The following is a 19,864-nucleotide window of genomic DNA, read 5'->3' on the forward strand; positions in this document are numbered from 1 at the left end:
AACTCACGTTCTTGGCCTTAAGCCACACTTCAAACTTCTGTGTTCTTTTCTACAGTCTTTGGATAATAAACATGGATTAACTCTAATATATCATGAACTGAAAGTTGCATTGAGCAATATTTTGGGGCATAGAATACAAGTTACTCGAGAAAAAAAATAAATTAATTTTCATTGGTAATTTTATGCATCTCTTTCTCTCTCTTACCCATCACACACACACATACACACACACACATACACACTCCTGAATATGAAGAAACAAAGGTCTCTTTTTCTTACCTTTGTAACAATCCAGTTATTTGTGATGTTCCTAAATTTATACCTTTCATGGTAGAGATTCAGATTAAAGAACAATGAGGTAGGCATATATGAGGAAGCCAGAGAGTGATTTAAGGAGAATTTAACTGTGAACACACCATGTGGGTCTGAAACATAAGGTGAATGGAAAGGCTTCTCCACTTATTTCCAGAACAAATGCAAATTGAAGACTTCTGGATCAAAGCATCTGAGCCTTGTTTCTCATTTTTTTCATTCTCATTTGTTAAGTAGAGGCAATTATCTTAATTAAATTAGAAAATAGTGTGCATTTTCTCACATATCCAATATATGACACTTAAAAAAACTGACAGGGATAGAATAAGGCATATTATAGAGATTCTGGTAACTACCTTTTCTGAAGGAAGGTGATTAGTAGATTCAAGGAACTTATAGAGAAAGAATACAAAGATAGATATATCCTAATAAATAAGAACCTCCAATATGTGATATTAGAACTTTTTTGGAGGAAGACTATGTGATAGGTACATCTCTGCTACTACTTATGTTATTGCTATTTGAAGTGTGACCTTAACATTTCAGGATGTTTGAAATCATTGATGACCCACCATTCTGGGTTGCTAATAGTTGCTTTCCTTAACCAAGGCCTTATCCCAAAGGAGAAACAATGCATTTCACTTAGCAGTAGAGAGTGACAATTCTGTGAAAGGCCTTATGGTCATGCCATGCAGGCAGTCATTTACTTAAAATATACAAGGCTCCATGGTGCTGCCAATCAGGTTTATACAGAGATTTCCTGGAAACTTTGTGTAACTAGGATTATGATATCTGTGGAGAACACTTTATTCTTCATTTTATTTAAGATGATGTTTGGCAAGGTTTGATTCTTGCCACAAAGGAATAACTGCAGCACTTTATTGAGGCATGTCAGTGAAGCCAGAAACCCAAGTTAGGCCAAGCAGGCTTTGGGTCAGACAACGTCTATCAAAAATAGTAAAAGTTTGGAGAACCAGCTTGAAATATGAAGAAAACTTAGGCTAAATAAAGCAAGAGGGCTCATGTCCACTCACCCAAAGGGGCCCTTTGTGCATTTACTTCACATAGTTCTGCACTGTCCCAGACCTAATCAGTTTCTTCTTCCTTGCAGGAGTTGCCTAGTCATTTAAGACACCTACCTCTGCATATTAGCATTTGTTTGTACAGAGGATATAAAAGGGTTTTGCTTTCCTCACACTTACCCATAAGAGTGCTTAGTATCAGCATTTAGTGAAAATCTTGTTTACTCATTATGTGAGACCACTGGATGATCAAGAGATCAGTCAGTCTTATAGGTTATGGAGGGGAGTGAACTGCTGTTCTTTTCACTACTTGCTTTATCCCCTAGGTTAAATCAATGTTCTCAGGCCATGGCTATGCGGCTAGATCCCTGAAAACACGCCTTGGGAATAAGAAGCCCAGGAAAACAAAGGAGATACAAAGACAGAAATATGTTTTCTTTGATTGGGAGCATCTGTCTGCAAGGACAAAGTGGAAAATCAAACATGGCACAAAAAATATGAAAAATATCTTTTTCAGTACAATTTTCAAGTATAAAAATTTAGGCATGATTCTCCTTTCTCCTTATAATACACGATGGAATTGTTCTTTTGACTATAAGAAAGAAGCAAAAGGTTGGATAGGTTTTATATAGTGCTATAAAATGGGACTTCATGGAGTGATTAATCTACTAAGGTACCATGCTTGTTGTGAGATTTAGTCTTAAATTTGAGGACACACTGCTTAGCATGTGTTTGTAACTTACAGCATTTCATATTTGGTGTGCTTTCATGGTTATCTTATACTTCTAAACCCAGATGTCAAACTTTTGGTGAAGAAAACATCCAAAACTTATTAATTGCTTACAATGGGTATTTATTATGTACATGTGTTTTTGGTTTTGGGGATTTTCCCCCTGAAATAATTCATTTGTATTAGCCCAAAAGTTGGCAGTTTAAAACAACAAACACTTATTGTCTCACATAGTTTCTGAGGCTTAGAAATCTGGAGGTAACTTAGCTGTGTGGTTCTGGCTCAGGGTCTCTTCTGAGATTGTAGTCAAACTTTCCATCAAGGCTACTATCATCTCTTATGACTAAACTGGGGTTGGAAGATTGGCTCCAAGATCATTCATGTGCTTTTTTGTAGGAGACTTCTGTTCTTGCTACCTGGGCTTTTCTATATGGTTGCTTATAACATTACTTCCCACAGAGCAAATAATTAGAGACAGAAAGAATGATCAAAATGGAAGCTTCAGTCATTTATAACCTTATCTCAAATATGACCTACAACCATTTTTATGTTCTATTGGTCTCACAAACCAATTCTTGTATAATGTGGAAGGGAGCTACACACTAGGTGAGTATCAAAAGCTGAGTACACTTCGGGCTATCCTGGAGATTAGCTGGAATATAATGTATTAGTTTATTGATTTATAGGATTAATGCAATTTAAATTAAGTAATTTTGATTAGTTTGCTCACTGAATATTTGTTAAGTGCATATGATGAGCCATAAAGAACTCATAAGGACAGCATGTAGCAGAAGATTAAAAAAGAAGTGAAAAAAGCTGGGTTGGGTTCAGGATTCTTTTTTTTTTTTTTTTAAATTTTATTTATTTATTTATTTTATGACTGTGTTGGGTCTTCGTTTCTGTGTGAGGGCTTTCTCTAGTTGCGGCAAGTGGGGGCCACTCTTCATCGCGGTGCGCGGGCCTCTCACCATCGCGGCCTCTCCCGCTGCGGAGCACAGGCTCCAGACGCGCAGGCTCAGCAATTGTGGCTCACGGGCTCAGCTGCTCCGCAGCATGTGGGATCCTCCCAGACCAGGGCTCGAACCCGTGTGCCCTGAATTGGCAGGCAGACTCCCAACCACTGCGCCACCAGGGAAGCCCCAGGATTCTTTGAGATTACTAGAGCTTGGGTGGCCAGGGAAGTCAGACATCTGAGTAATTGACATCTAAACTGTGGAGGAGAGAAGTCAAATAAAAATATTGGAGAGGAAAGAAATCATGGCATATCATGTAAGTTTTCAGTATATTTAGAGGATAATAAAAGATTAAGGGGGAAAATGGGGAAAAGATGGATTTGTACATAAAGGAAGTATAGAAACCTTCAGAACACCAGTAGCAGAATCAAAAATAAATTCCAGGACCTCTCACTAATCCTTGGCTTTGCATGTTATAATTACCAGCCAGTGACGCAAACACCTTCCAAGGATTAAATGCCTGATTTTCCTTTTATCATCTTGGTATCCTTCATCTACTTTGTTCTTCCATTTTAGACGTAACTAAATCAACTCCAGGAGGACCCCCTTAATAGCTCCAAATCTTTCTAGGAATGACCTGACAAGACCCCTATGTCATTTCACAATTTCTGTCTACATCCTACATTTTACTTGTAAGATGAGAGAAATCCTTATAAAGTGAGCTTAGAGAATTGATTTCCCATGAAGGGAATCTATCTTTCTTACTTAAATAGCCTCTTTTATAATGGAATCACCATTTTACTTACCTTTGGGGTACCAGATGCAGAACCTTTTCCTTTCATTGCACAAGGAGAAATATGCCATACTAGAAGCAAGGAGAAGATATAATAAACAATACAGAAACCTAGAACAATAATCTGCCCACTTCTATCTCTCAAACCTTTTCCCTGCTTCTCTTCATCATATACCTAGGGTCCCAATATGAAATATCTATAATTATTCCCTCATTAACTTGTCATTGTTAATGATCCTTAAGTGTAATCTTTTGTCTCTCCAATTTTTAGTTTATCTCCCAGAGTACTATTTATTAATGTATTCCTTTATTGGATTATGCAACTTTGAAATAAACAACAATCCAGGCAAGTTAGCTTTACAACATAAAGGTGTTCAAAATAAAAGCAACTGAATGATGTAAACTACTAAGAATTCCATAAATATAGTTTATTTGCTTATATAGAGACTATAATAGTTATTTTACTTCCCTATTGCAGATGAGTAGTTTATTTTTACTCAGCATGTACACACATATGTATATATGTAAATATATAACCCAGAATTTATATGTTTATATATGATCCAGTGTGTATATATATACAAATACACATTTATATACACACATGTATATGTATGTATACACATACATGTGTGTATGTGTGTGCAATCACTACTTGTTTAAGTCACTTGATTCAAAGCTCTGTTACTAGCTTCAAGTGAAATTTCTATTATGCATAATAATTTTTTAAAGCATATAAACTAGACATGATGATCTCATAGTTTTCAGTGTAAAGGTTTAAAATGTCCATATCTTCATATCTTTCTTAAATCATGCACACACACATTAAGGACACACAAGAATGCATACAGTTCCATTTTATTGGTTATGTAGTCAATAAAAAACCATTAAATGTCAAAAAAGGAGGATTCAGGGAATTATCCTAACTATGGTAAATTCATTAGTGCAGGACAGTCCTGGTTTACATGTAATTATCAATAACCTCAACCCAAATGATAAAGAAGGTTCAATGTGAGTGGGGCTTTTAGGATGGAAAATAATACAAGATGAAAAGCAAAGCCTGGTCTACCAAATGTGTGCCAGTCCCCTGTGAGAAGGGATTGAAAGTCAGCTCTGGGGGGGACTGTATTCACATGCTCCTCTCTCTCCAATGGAAACTTTTGTGGACTGTCTTTTTCATCTCCATATCATATCATATCATATAAAATTATAGAAATAGTGTTTATAGAAACTTTAAATGTCATCTTAAGACCAATGGATACTGTTTCACAGATGATATCCAAAATATGGGTTTCTATTCTGAGGGTCAAAACTTATAATACACTCAGTCAGAGCTCCAGCAAATTTTGTGTACCTGTGGCCAAAAATTTTAACAGGAAATCCTACTAAGGTCTTTTCATGATGGCATCAACAATAATTTTGGATCGTTATCAATCAGATTCCCATCTCAATCTGAAGAGTCATTTATTTTTATGGATTTTGGGAGCTTTAAATTGGAAGATAAGAAAGGAGCAGATGGCACACCCTTGTTGCTTATTGAAAACATGTCCTGCTCAACCAGGCCCAGAATTATATGCAAGCTACATGTTTCTGCTTGCTGATTCCTATTCCCTTCAGACACATCTGCAAGACATGCTATACAATAGAAATGTTTTTAAAGAATCAGCACAATGTTATGTATTGACCTGAAGAAGATAGATGTCATGAGCTACATCATGGTCAAAAGACAGTACAGTCAGCAGAATATCTTACTGCCATGTTCCATTGTCTGGAAAACATGATACGTACATCTGTGCTGATGGCCAGAGGAGTACAAAACTCAATCAAAAATATTAACATTCCCTCCAGGAAGCCGGAAATAGAGAGTGACTCCAATGTTGCCAATTTAATCAAAGGTTGACAGAGGTAGCATGGATTTTCTGCTGAGGTCTGTAACTTGGACAGGAAAGAGATCTCCATCCTACCTTATTGAAAGCTTTCTTCTAGAACAAAAATTGGTGAATTAACACTCAATTTTTGTTTTAAAGTTCTGAGCTAGTCCTACTCTGTGCCCAAATTTATGACCAATTTTGTCTCAAAGTAGGGGAATTTAAAACATTACTTTCTTTGTCTTTAATGTCACAGCACAGAGAGAATCATGTCATTCTGATTCTACTTTGACACTGTCCTGAACGTCTTTAACTTGGCTGTTAGTCTTGTTGCTCTGTACAAGCCACAGGCCCTTTCCACATTCTGTCACTTTGCCCCTTTATTCTTCCTTGTCTTCATGTTTTGGTTCTTTTTATCTTCCACCCCCAGTTCCCTCACATAAAAGACCCTGATTCTAACTTGCCCATTTTTCTTATGGTTAAAGTTCTGCCTCTGAGCTCTAATGCTGTGGCTTCATTTTCCTTGATGTCAGACATCCCTGAGGCTGGGTCTAGACAATCAGGTAAATCACTATTTTACTTGCCAATGACATTCCTTATCCTTGGCCTCTAATACTCTTTACTTTAGCCCATAGTGGAAATCTTTCCTCACTGCACCAATTTCTAGATCTCCCTTGTTTCCAGGCTTACAGCCTGCAGTGCCACATAGGTGTGATATTTTCTCATTCCGTCCCAAAAATTCTAGGAAGACATACTTAGATTGCTATTACTTATTGTCAAGGCAGAGAGGGTAACAGGTGAAGTCTCGTGCTACTGTTTTAATTGGAATACTGGTGTGGCCTGCCATGGAAATCACTTGTGGTGCCACTCAACATGCATTAGCATAGCAAATAACTCCTGATGTGAAAACAATATTAAAAACTATATTCTGTGTTAGCAAGAATAGTTTTTTTCATTGTTCCTTTAGAAGGAGAAAGAAAATGAGATGGAATTAGAAGTTTCTAAATAAATAAATAAATTTAAACCTCTTTTTCATCCAAATTTCACTCTAAAAATGTGTATTACTTCATCACTGTATTGAATATGATATTCAACATAAAGGATTAGATATTGGATTCATGATCTTATACCATTATGGATACTTTCTGCCTACATATGTTTCTTAATATCACTGCTCCTTCCAAAGTCTTAGTCCCACACAAAATGTGCAGAAACTAATGAACATGGAAGAAATACTGCAGCATTGCCATTCAAGGTTTATACATGATTCAGTTGGGGTTTCCTTTTCTTTTTATTTACCTTAGGCTGCAAGCCAGAAAACAGAAAAAAAAAAGTTTAATTAAATGGAGTTCATCAGGAAAGTTAATTTACTTTACTGTGAGAATATGAAAAGTCTGCCAAAATATGAAGTAAATAGAGTGAATTATGAATTACATTTCTCCTTCGTCCTTTCCTCCTTCCCACCTCTCTCTCTCTCTCTCTCACTATCTCTCACTCTCCAGGTGGAATTGGGATTGTATATAAGGAGGAAATTTTTTTTCTTTGTTTGCTTATGTTGTTTTTCTCCTCAGCTTGTGCATTTGCTCCCATGACTGGTTCCCACTATGTAAATTAATTTGGATATTCAGTGTTAGAAAAAAGAAAACATTTTTCACATATTTGAATTGATTCTAATTCATTGTTTGTTGTTCTTAACACATTGAGCCATGCCATTAATTTTTATTACAGGGTCTCATCATTTTTCTGACTCTTAGAGTGGACACATATAAATTTGACATGTCTTACATAAATAAAAGCCTTGAGGCAAACTGAGGGACTGCTGAATTACTTGGAATGATAAAATCACACAGACACTATTTTCAAAATTAATTACTTTTCACTCATCACAGATTGCTGGATTTTCTGAGTTTTGCCTCTCCTTGATATTATTGTCCTTTATTACTTGAGAGAAGCTTTTTACTTGGATGATTTTCTATCATTTATTCAGTTAAGTCTGTGAGCATACTGCTATGGGGAAAAGTACATTCATGGATGATGGATGGCAGAGCTTTAGAATGGAATATTAACATTCGATTGCCCAATATCAGACTTTCTGTGTTACTCATACGCAAATTGCAAGAATGGTGTTTGCCTGTCTGAAATATGTTCTTTCAGATACATATATAGAGAATGAATCCTGCATCATGAAAACTTCCTGTGACGTAAGATACTTAAAAAGGAAACTGAACACAAAAACGTATCATGAAAACTTATCACACATTGTTATAGTACAAAAAATATTTTTAATGTACTTGGCATGGCACTAAGATTTGTTAATGTGATTCCTTTATAGTATCTGATGTAAATAGTTCCCACTGAACTCAATCATTTCTCTCAGGGAATGTTTGTGCAAGTTGTTGTTTTTTTTAAATTTTTACTGGAGTATAGTTGATTTACAATGTTGTGTTAGTTTCAAGTGTACAGTAAAGTGAATCAGTTATACATATACATATATCCACTCATTTTTAGATTCTTTTCCCATATAGGTCATTACTCTCATAGAGTATTGAGTAGAGTTCCCTGTGCTATAGAGTAGGTCCTTATTAGTTATCTATTTTATATACAGTAGTCTGTATGGTCATTCCCAATCTTATATGTGGAATCTAAAAAAAAAAGAAAAGGTACAAGTAAGCTTATTTACAAGACAGAAATAGAGTCACAGGGAATTCCCTGGCAGTCCAGTGGTTAGGACTTGGTGCTTTTATTGCTGTAGGCCAGGTTCAATCCCTGGTAGGGGAAAAAAGATCCCACAAGCCACACAGAGTGGCCAAAAAAAAATTTTGAGTAACAGATATAGAAAATAAACTTATGGTTACCGGGGTGGGGGAGGGGAGGGGAGGGATAAATTGTGCAAGTTCTTTTTATGAAACAGTTAAATCTCTAGTTTTTAATGTGAACTTAGTTAAACAAATATATTTTAATATTTAGTTGTTTATAAAATAATATATACTATATAGGACACATATTTATACATAGACATATAAATATTGTGCATGTCTGTACATTCCAAAACAAAAACTACTCTGTCAACATATTAAGCAATTACTGATAACTATATTGCAATTTTTTGCAAAATTGCATAATTTATCGATTATTTATAAATCAATCTTCTGGAGTATTCCAAAATGTAAATTTTAAATAGATTTATGCTAAATTCTTACATCTGAGGATTTCACGTTAGTAGTGGGAGCCCACCAAAGGGTAGCCTAAATCATTGCTTCCTTCTGTCTTCACCAGAAAGACAGTAACCTGAAACATCATCTCAATTAGTTATATAGCAAATGGTAGAAAAGTGCTTGCTTAGCTAATATCATCTACCCAGGGAAAATGGACTAAAATTATCCATCAAATTAAAGAAGAAATCTACATAGTCATTATGAATCCCTAATTGTACAATAAAACTTCTGCTGTTTTTTCTATGGAACTTTGTTTCCATAAGAATAGTCTATTATCTTCTAAACTATTTTATTTTTTAAATTTCCGTGGCATAAAAATCTTATTTATTTTTAAATAATTCTTGTTCACTTTGTAAAATCAAACTTTACAGAATTTTCCAAAGCAAGCATCTTGGCTTTCAAATTTTTGTGGTGTGTGTTTTTCTAAATGTTAAGCATCAAAAGAAATATATATTTTCTTAACACTTTGTTTTTGCCTTAAATTGAGGATGCACAACACCATGTATCCCCTGAGAGAGGTAATTTATTGTGCTATGTTCTTAATTAGGTGCAGTTCAGTTTCATTTTAAAAATGTTCATATTGATATTAAGATGAGGAGCTGATGATAAAATCATTATATACAGTTTAGTCTTTAAAATTCAGACATTTATTTTCATGTCAAACAAAATTTAGAGTGATACAGCTGTTGGAAACATGAAATGAAATGGTGAGTTGGTAATTTGCCGTTTCACATTCTCCCTGCCCTCATTTCCAAAAAAACTAATTTTTTCACCTAGACATGAGGCTTGACACTAAAACTCTGTCTCTTGTCTTGTTTATCTCTCTTGTCATTATCTTCCAAACAGTGCACCTACACGCAAACAACTCACACATAGACACATACAGCTCCTGTGTTTCTTTTTCAAGATCTGCTTCAAAATCATTCTGAACACTTGAGGTTCTGCACTGTAGAACTGTAGACTGCAGTTGAAAGTCAAGTCAAATTATATTTTCTCAGACTGTCAGAGAATAAGATGTGTTGATAGAAAAAAAAAAAGGTTTCCTTCATTGACACAAATACCATGCATCAGTGAAGTGAATGCAATGTTTGGCTCTATCACAGATGCCAAAGACATTCTTTCAATGTGCAGATTTTGTTTTTCTACCAAGATAAATATTGTCCTTTATCCAAAAAAATATATTTTCCAGCACTGTCAAGTCATTTATCAATGGACTTGTGTCTAAGAAAGTGAGCTTATGAAAGAGAGATGCTTCAATATGGTTTTGAAAATGAAGCATCAGAAGCCTGAAATTACATTATTGGCCTAGAAAATTAATGAAGTATTTGAAAACCTTGTGTACCTCAAGTTTCTGAATGCTTTTAAATGATCCATTTTAATATTCCATTTCATATTTTTGAATTAATATTGGGGAAGAGCTCTGCTTTAAGTAGTTTTGATAACTTTCTTTCTGAAACATTTCTTCATACTTTAATAAAGCACGTCTTGGGGACTTCCCTGGTGGTCCAATGGTTAAGATTTCACCTTCTAATTCAGGGAGTGTGGGTTCAATCCCTGGTCGGGGAGTTAAGTCCCACATGCCTTGCGGACAAAAAACCAAACATAAAACAGAAGAAGTATTGTAACAAATTCAATAAAGACCTTAAAAAATTGGTCCACATCAAAAAAAAATCTTTTTTAAAAAAATAAAGTACATCTTTTGAAATTCTCACCACTATCCTTCATCTCAATTTCTGCTCAAATCCTAAACTGAATTTAACTATAGTGCCACTCCTGTTAACCCACTCTCCATGTGATAATACATCCATGCAGATGATACATTTGCTGCTGGTTGAATATCTATATGCCCCCACACATATTCCAGCCCTCTTGCAACTACCCAAGGCCAATGGGTTATGAGCAGAAGTAATGTGAAACCAATTTGGACTAAAGCTATTTTTCAACGTCTAACACCTCTCTTCCTTTTTGGCAATGACTGTGGAAGCCAGTGTAGAGATGGTATGTTCATAAGATAGAAATATCTTGAATCACCGAATGGCCATCTGGAAGCTGTTCTAGAGGTATGCCCAACTAGTAGCAAAATTTCCATGAGTAAAGAGTAGGCATTTACTTGTTAAGTAATTGAGATTTGGGGGGTTATACATAAATGTAGGTTACCCTTACTTATGTAAGTCCCAGCTCTTCAGACACAGTAGATCCTAGATAAACCCCAGAATATCTTCATATTTCAGCTCCAGTCTTGATCTGAATAGTAGAAAAGAAGCATAGAAGAGAGGAATAAGTTACCCAGAGCAGTGATATTTAAAATTCTAGAGATCGAATCCAAGCTTCATTTGGAAATTCTGCTACAGAAGCAGATTTACACCATTGGTTACCTCCTTTTATGCACTACTATACATAAAATATATAACCAACAAGGACCTACTGTATAGCACAGGAAACTATACTTGATATTTTGAAGTAACCTATAAGGGAAAAGAATCTGAAAAGAATATATATATCTATATATCTATATCTGAATCACTTTGCTGTACACCTGAAACTAATGCAACATTGTAAATCAACTATACTTCAATAAAACATTTTTAAAAAGTAAAAATATAAAGTTACCTAAACAATGTCCCTTGAGTGTATTTTTAGAAAGGAAGCTCCAAGAGACAAGGACTATCTCCTCTTTGCTCTATCTACAGCATCTGCTCCAGTACTTGGAGTAGAGTAGGCAAAGTACACATGACTTACACGAATTAATGGTTACTTCATAGCTATGCCTATGAGCAAATTTCCTAGGACAATGCTTGGGTTGAATTTTCATGTTAGTTGCTCTTAGATCAAAATATTTTAAAAGGGGATTTGATTTTCAAACATCAGGCAAATAGATAAAATTTAAAATTGTACTAATCTTCACTTGCATTACTTGAAACTTTACCGGGTGTCAAGCACTGAGCTAAGGGTGCTTTACATAAAATAATCATGTGCACATCTTACTCAGGAAATCTTGCTTTATGTGTGTTATCCCACTGTAATTATTAATAGGTCCCCTCTTCAAAGTGTCCTGATGAGAACAAAAACTTCTATGGTTTACCTAGCCTTACGGATTTTCTCATTTGATCTTCAAAGAATCTCTATGCCATTATTATCTCTGTTTGAGAGGTGAGAAAACCAAAGTCTAAAAAGTTGAGTAACTTGTTCCTAGCTCTCATATAATTAATAATAAGTCAGGTAGCATGGCTCAATAACGCATGTTTTTAACCAGTTAACCTTACCACCCTCCGCTTTCCAGGAATATGTCTATTGTGTTCAGTGATGAACATTCACCTAGATTGATTCGTTTTTTCTAGATTCCAAAATTATACTTTGTTAAAAGCTGAAGAGTCTCAGAAATAAATGTGTGTAATGATGACTCAGCAATGTTGCATACTCTATCCATCACTGAAAGATTTTGAACATTAATAATGAGCAAGCAGGATTGAAAGAAACTATGTGTCTCTGCCAACTCATAAACCACAGCAAACCATGAAAATGGAGTTAGTGACTTTTACCACTGCACTGACGTTATTAATGAGTATACAACTTTCCTTCATGAAGAAAGTAGATACTCTTCCTAGTTTGAGGTTATAATTTTTTCTAGACATTACATCAATATTAGTACTCAGTGTTCCTAAACCAAGCTATAATTTAATAATATTTACAAATAAGACTAACACTTTATTTTTTAAGGATACTTTATCAGTTTTGTTTCTAACCAAGATGACATGAAATGGGCTTCTCTCCCAGTGACAGCATCTCTACAAAACGTGCCCAATTTCTAGCAGTGACAGTCTTTGTTAGAAGGTCTGGCCTTATGTAAATAAATGAGGTCAGTGCGATGAGGAGGAACATTTTCTGAAGACAGCAAATTATTTTTTCTTGTAATTTCTAAATTATTGAATTTAGAACATGGGAAGTAGTAATTTAGTTGTGAAACTACATTTTAACAATAAAAAATGCTCTGGGTACAACGCAGAAATTTTGAACTTCACAATGCTGGAGTTTTGCAGATGGAAATTACCTTCTATAGTGCTAGAGTCACATCTCTTCAAACAACATGCAGTTAGACACAATTAACTCTTGAAGTCTTAAGGCAGTAGTAAGCTCCAGAACCTAGAACAGGTCTTGGCTCCATAATTATTTTTAGAATGTTTGAATAAATTAGACCACTTAAAAGTTTTTTTAAAAAATACATAACAAAAATGTATATTTATACATGTGTGCATACCATTTGTGGATTTCCCATATGACTAAAACTTTTTTTAATTTGATCAGCTGATTTTATTTTTTGCATCAATTTCACTGCATACATTTTGGCTTGGCAGTACTACTTATTTATTTGGTCATTGCTGATATAGAGAAAAAGTTACTTCTCATATATTTGCCATTCCCATAGGAGCAGATGATTTATGGTAAAAAGGGAAAGATGTCACTCCAGGAAAAATTAACATATGAATTTATAATTGAGTATTAGATATAGTGTATAATGTATTTCCTCAATTCTGATGAAGACAAATGGATGCATGTATTATTAAGACATGTAGGAGAAAATATTTAAACAGCTTTTCCAAATTTTACAATGAAAAAGAGTACCATTTTTGGACTCTATTGAATCACTCTAAAATTGTACATTTTCCAAGTTTTTTTAATCTTAATTTCAATTCCTTAAAATTACACAGATATTTGAAAACATGTCCAGGCAGAGACTTGTACATGGATATTCACAGCAGCATTATTCACGAGAGGAAAAAATCTTCAATGTCCATCAACTGATGGATAGATAAAATGAGCCATATCCATACAATGGAATCTTATTCAGCAGTTAAAAAGAATAAACTATGGATATGTGCTACAGCATGGATGGACTTCGAAACATCATACTCTTGAAAAAAATCCATAAATAACAGACCATATATAATTGATTATATTTATATGATATGTCCAGAAAGGGCAAATCTATGAAGAAAGTGGTTGTCTGGGAAAGTTGTGTGTGTGTGTGTTAACAGTATAAATGCATGAGGGATTTTACTGGGGTGATGCAAATATGCTAAAAGTGATTTATAGTGATGGTTGCACAAGTTGATAAATTTACTAAAATATCATTGATTTTTTCACTTTAAATTAGTCAATTATATGATATATAAAAACCTTCATTTATTTTGAAAACAGAAAAAGATGTTGAGTACATAGGGGAGCAGAAAACAGCATTTATATTTTGTATAAAAGAATTTTTAAAAGGAAAAGTGTTCACTGTATAAGAAATAGAGTACAGAATCTCGTTAGGCTTTGGAGGACTGTATTATCAGCCATTGCAATTCTCCTGATACTCTGAACAAAAGTTAGTGCATTATGCTGTGCTACATATAGGTTAAAGGAGATGAAGGATGGTTGACTGTTTTCCTCATGGTTAGAAAGTAAGTGGACAATAATGCTCAGTTTGAAGTATTAATTTAGTAAAAATAACCTTCAAGCTTTTATGATTAGCTCTCCCTGAACTGTAAAAATATATATATATGCAATAATTATACATTCAATAAATATTTAGGTTCTTTTTTTATGTTTCTCTACATGGACTACTTTAGTGTTAAATTGGAGTTGATTCTTATACTTCTGCTTTTAGAAATATTAGAGGATAAAGTCAGTGTTCTAGATTGATCAGGTTATACTACCTTAAAAAAAAATTTTAAGTGACATCTTCCAATCTGTCTAATAAATCATATTGTCACTGAATCCTCACTGTGTTATACTTTGGAATCTCAGAGTCCACATATCTATGCCCCTTCATCTCTAGCCAGTAGACATTACCTCAGAAAAAGCATATTACACACCCTATCTGTTTAAACCTTTCATCAGTGATTCTTGAGCATTGTACTTTAAAATCAATATAATGTTTTGTGTAACATTGAAAAACTACAGATTTATCAATTGCAAAAGCCATATAAAAGGGAAAATACTATTTTAACTTCAAGAATGACTTTTCAGTATGATATCTATGCCTAGAATTGTATTCATATATGAAGTCATTTTAAGTAAAAATGGTAATAAAACACCACATATTTTGGCTACTTCCTAATCTATTTATAATCTCCGTGGAAACTGGTAGCTTAATTTCTTTCTTGGTCATTCAAGAAAATAGTCCGTTACAAGCTCTATTTGCAAGGAGAACTTAAATAAATAGAATTATACAGTAGTAATCACCAAATATAACATTTACTAAAAATCAGTATTCATATTCTTACATTGCAGACATCTAAATAAGTGATCAGATCTTGAGATTAGTTAGAATATACACTGTTGCCTTAGAAACACCCTTGGATTCCCCTGGATATCCTTTTCACCTCTTGTTTTCCTCCTCCTGCCTCACATTTTCTAACTTAAACATGTGAGACTAAAGGTCATGGTCCAATGTAGAAAAACCCTCTCAATAGTTCCTTCACTCATGAGCTCATAAAAGCAGCTGTTTCATGCTCCTACATGTCTTGTTCGAATTCTATGTGTTCACAATTTCAGAAACTGAGGCCATATTTATACCCAAAGATAGCATTTATTTTTTTATTTTTTCTTTTTTTTTCTGATTTTATTGATTTGAGTCCTCTCCCTCTTTTTCTTGATGAGTCTGGCTAATGGCTTATCAATTTTGTTTATCTTCTCAAAGAACCAACTTTTAGTTTTATTGATCTTTGCTATTGTTTTCTTTGTTTCTATTTCATTTATTTCTGCTCTGATCTTTATGATTTCTTTCCTTCTGCTAACTTTGGGTTTTGTTTGTTCTTCTTTCTCTAGTTTCTTTAGGTGTAAGGTTAGATTGTTTACTTGAGATTTTTCTTGTTTCTTTAGGTAGGCTTGTATAGCTATAAACTTCCCTCTTAGAACTGCTTTCGCTGCATCCCATAGGTTTTGGGTCGTCGTGTTCTCATTGTCATTTGTCTCTAGGTATTTTTTAATTTCCTCTTTGATTTCTTCAGTGATCTCTTGGTTATTTAGTAACGTATTGTTTAGCCTCCATGTGTTTGTCTTTTTTACGTTTTTTTCCCTGTAATTCATTTCTAATCTCATAGCATTGTGGTCAGAAAAGATGCTTGATATGATTTCAATTTTCTTAAATTTACTGAGGTTTGACTTGTGACCCAAGATGTGATCTATCCTGGAGAATGTTCCGTGCGCACTTGAGAAGAACGTGTAATCTGCTGTTTTTGGATGGAATGTCCTATATATATCAATTAAATCTATCTGGTCTATTGTGTCATTTAAAGCTTCTGTTTCCTTATTTATTTTCATTTTGGATGATCTGTCCATGGTGTAAGTGAGGTGTTAAAGTCCCCCACTATGATTGTGTTACTGTCAATTTCCTCTTTTATAGCTGTTAGCAGTTGACTTATGTATTGAGGTGCTCCTATGTTGGGTGCATATATATTTATAATTGTTATATCTTCTTCTTGGATTGATCCCTTGATCATTATGTAGTGTCCTTCCTTGTCTCTTGTAACATTCTATATTTTAAAGTCTATTTTATCTGATATGAGTATAGCTACCCCAGCTTTCTTTTGATTTCCATTTGCATGGAATATCGTTTTTCATCCCCTCACTTTCAGTCTGTATGTGTCCCTAGGTCTAAAGTGGGTCTCTTGTAGACAGCATATATATGGGTCTTGTTTTTGTATCCATTCAGCCAGTCTATGTCTTTTGGTTGGGGCATTTAATCCATTCACGTTTAAGGTAATTATCGATATGTATGTTCCTATGACCATTTTCTTAATTGTTTTGGGTTTGTTTTTGTAGATCCTTTTCTTCTCTTGTGTTTCCCACTTAGAGAAGTTCCTTTAGCATTTGTTGTAGAGCTGGTTTGGTGGTGCTGAATTCTCTTAGCTTTTGCTTGTCTGTAAAGCTTTTGATTTCTCCATTAAATCTAAATGAGATCCTTGCCGGGTAGAGTAATCTTGGTTGTAGGTTCTTCCCTTTCATCACTTTAAGTATATCATGCCACTCCCTTCTGGCTTGCAGAGTTTCTGCTGAGAAATCAGCTGTTAACCTTATGGGAGTTCCCTTGTATGTTATTTGTCGTTTTTCCCTTGCTGCTTTCAATAATTTTTCTTTGTCTTTAATTTTTGCCACTTTGATTACTATGTGTCTCAGCGTGTTTCTCCTTGGGTTTATCCTGTATGGGACTCTCTGCACTTCCTGGACTTGGGTGGCTATTTCCTCTCCCATGTTAGGGAAGTTTTCGACTATAATCTCTTCAAATATTTTCTCTGGTCCTTTCTCTCTCTCTTCACCTTCTGGGACCCCTATAAAGTGAATATTGTTGTGTTTAATGTTGTCCCAGAGGTCTCTTAGGCTGTCTTCATTTCTTTTCATTCTTTTTTCTTTAGTCTGTTCCGCAGCAGTGAATTCCACCATTCTGTCTTCCAGGTCACTTATCCGTTCTTCTGACTCAGTTATTCTGCTATTGATTCCTTCTAGTGTAGTTTTCATTTCAGTTATTGTATTGGTCATCTCTGTTTGTTTGTTCTTTAATTCTTCTAGGTCTTTGTTAATCATTTCTTGCATCTTCTCAATCTTTGCCTCCATTCTTATTCCGAGGTTCTGGATCATCTTCACTATCATTATTCTGAATTCTTTTTCTGGAAGGTTGCCTGTCTCCACTTCATTTAGTTGTTTTTCTGGGGTTTTTTCTTGTTCCTTCATCTGGTACATAGCCCTCTGCCTTTTCATCTTCTCTATCTTTCTGTTACTGTGGTTTTTGGTCCACAGGCTGCAGGATTGTAGTTTTTCTTGCTTCTGCTGTCTGCCCTCTGGTGGTTGAGGCTATCTAAGAGGCTTGATGGGAGGCTCTGGTGGTGGGTAGAGCTGACTGTTCGATAGCATTTATTTTTGATAATATTTCTTCTGAGTACAAAAGCAAATGTTTACTGTAGAAATAATTTTAAAATATAGTCAGGCACAAAAAAGCAATTTGAAAGTACTCACAATTCCATTGCCAGAGATAACTAATTTTAATATTTTGGATGATATGTCTCCAGTAATATTTCAACAAAATTGTATTCAAACTTTATATAATAGTGTAGACCACTTTTGAAAATAATATACCTTTGATACACATCCATGCTTTTAGACAGATGTCTCTCTACAAACACATGATTAGTGATGGTATAATATTTCAATATTTTACAAGTTCCATCTTACTGGGGATCTGATTTCAAAAACTTTCTTGTAGGCAAATATTTGCACATATCCATGACAAAATTATTAGGACAAAACTTATAAATAAGGAATTTCTGGTGCAAAGGGTGTAAATCTTAAAGTTATTTTAATGTATAATAGCAATTTATGTTTGTATCAGCTTAAACTTCCATCCTTATTGGATTCAATGTTATTTGCCATAAGTAATATCTTACAGGATCTAGTTCAGCAAAACTCTTCTGGTAGATTTTGATTTTGATTTGTCTGAAGATGTTATTTTTATTTGATTTGGTTATTTTATTGGTTTTTACACTATAGTTTAGCTGAGTATAAATTCTAAGTTGCCAGCTATTTTCTCCCAGTATTTTAAGGAGTCAGTACAGTTGTCTTTTCTTTGTAAGTGCTTAGCTGTTTCCCACTGATCAATCGTACCCATCAATTTAGTGCTCGGGAGATTGACTTTGGTGTGACTAGATGTGGAGTTTGCCTTCTTTATGCTATTTCTTTTGTGTGTGGGTGTGATGTCTGCATCTAATTATTCATATCTTTATTCAATTATGAAAAATGTGAAGTCATATCACTTTGCATGTATCTCTCCCTCATTTTCCCTCTTCTCTATTTCTTACACTGCAATTAGATATTATTTTTAATTATTTATATAAATATGTATTTAAATCTCTTTAGTTGCTTGTGCTGTACTGTGGGTAATTTCTTCACATCTATCTTGCCATTTACTGATTCTGTCTTCAGTTCTTTAGAACATATATTTTGCTTTTTATTTTAGTTAATTTTTCAACTCAAAAATTTCTATTATTTTATTTCCAGATTTCCCTGGCTTCTTTTTTGTTCTCCTGTTTTGAACCTTCTTTGCTGTCTTTAACAGTTTTATGCATGTTTGTTTATTTCCTTTATCTGCTATTCTGCTTATGTGAAGGGAACAGTGGCTAGTTGAGTCCGTCACTCAGCTCTGAGTTAGACTGGGTTAAACTCAACTCTTTCTCAGCTGCCTCACCAAGCTTTCCAGTGAGGACTCCTTGACTATTTGGGGATTATTTTCTTTTCAGTTTTCTTTGATCCTGTGCTTTCTTCTGCACAAATGCTGATAAATCTGTATCTTTAGCTCTTAGCAGTTTTTCACCACCTGATTATATTTTGAGGTTTGTAGGAATATGTTAACATTTAGTTTTGTTGTAGATATTGTGTGTGAGTTTGTGGTTTTGCTATCCTTGTCCCATATGTTTTTAAGGCAGTACTCATACAAAAACTACCCCACCACTGCCTTCAAATTCCTACAGTTTATTTTTATAGAGGGAAGTAATTTAAGGATTCTGGTAGGAAAGTGGTATGAACTGATTTACATTTTTAAAAGCTCACTCTGCTTGCCACGTGGAGAATGGATTCATGAGGGACAGAAGTGGAAGCAGGGAAGCCTGCGAGGAGGCTTTCATATCAGTACAGGTGAGTGAAAATGTTGACCTGGACCAGGGAGGTAGAGGTGGAGGGAACACTCAGAAGATGATATTGATTTAGAGATAAGTGTGGCAGAATGTGCTGGTGGATTTCTCATGGGGTGAAAGAAAGAAAGGAATCAACAACTTGTAGATTTTGGCCTTGAGCAACTGTAGGAAGGTGATGTTAACTAAGATGAATGCTACTGTAAGAGAAGGTTTGAGTGATAGAAATAAAGGATTTTGTTTTGATCTTGTTAAATTTGAGATCCCTATTAGATATTCAAGTGAAATTGTCAAATGAGCAGTGAATCTT

This window comes from Balaenoptera physalus (genome assembly GCF_965194825.1).
Source record: "Balaenoptera physalus genome assembly, chromosome: 15".
Taxonomy (NCBI): domain Eukaryota; kingdom Metazoa; phylum Chordata; class Mammalia; order Artiodactyla; family Balaenopteridae; genus Balaenoptera; species Balaenoptera physalus.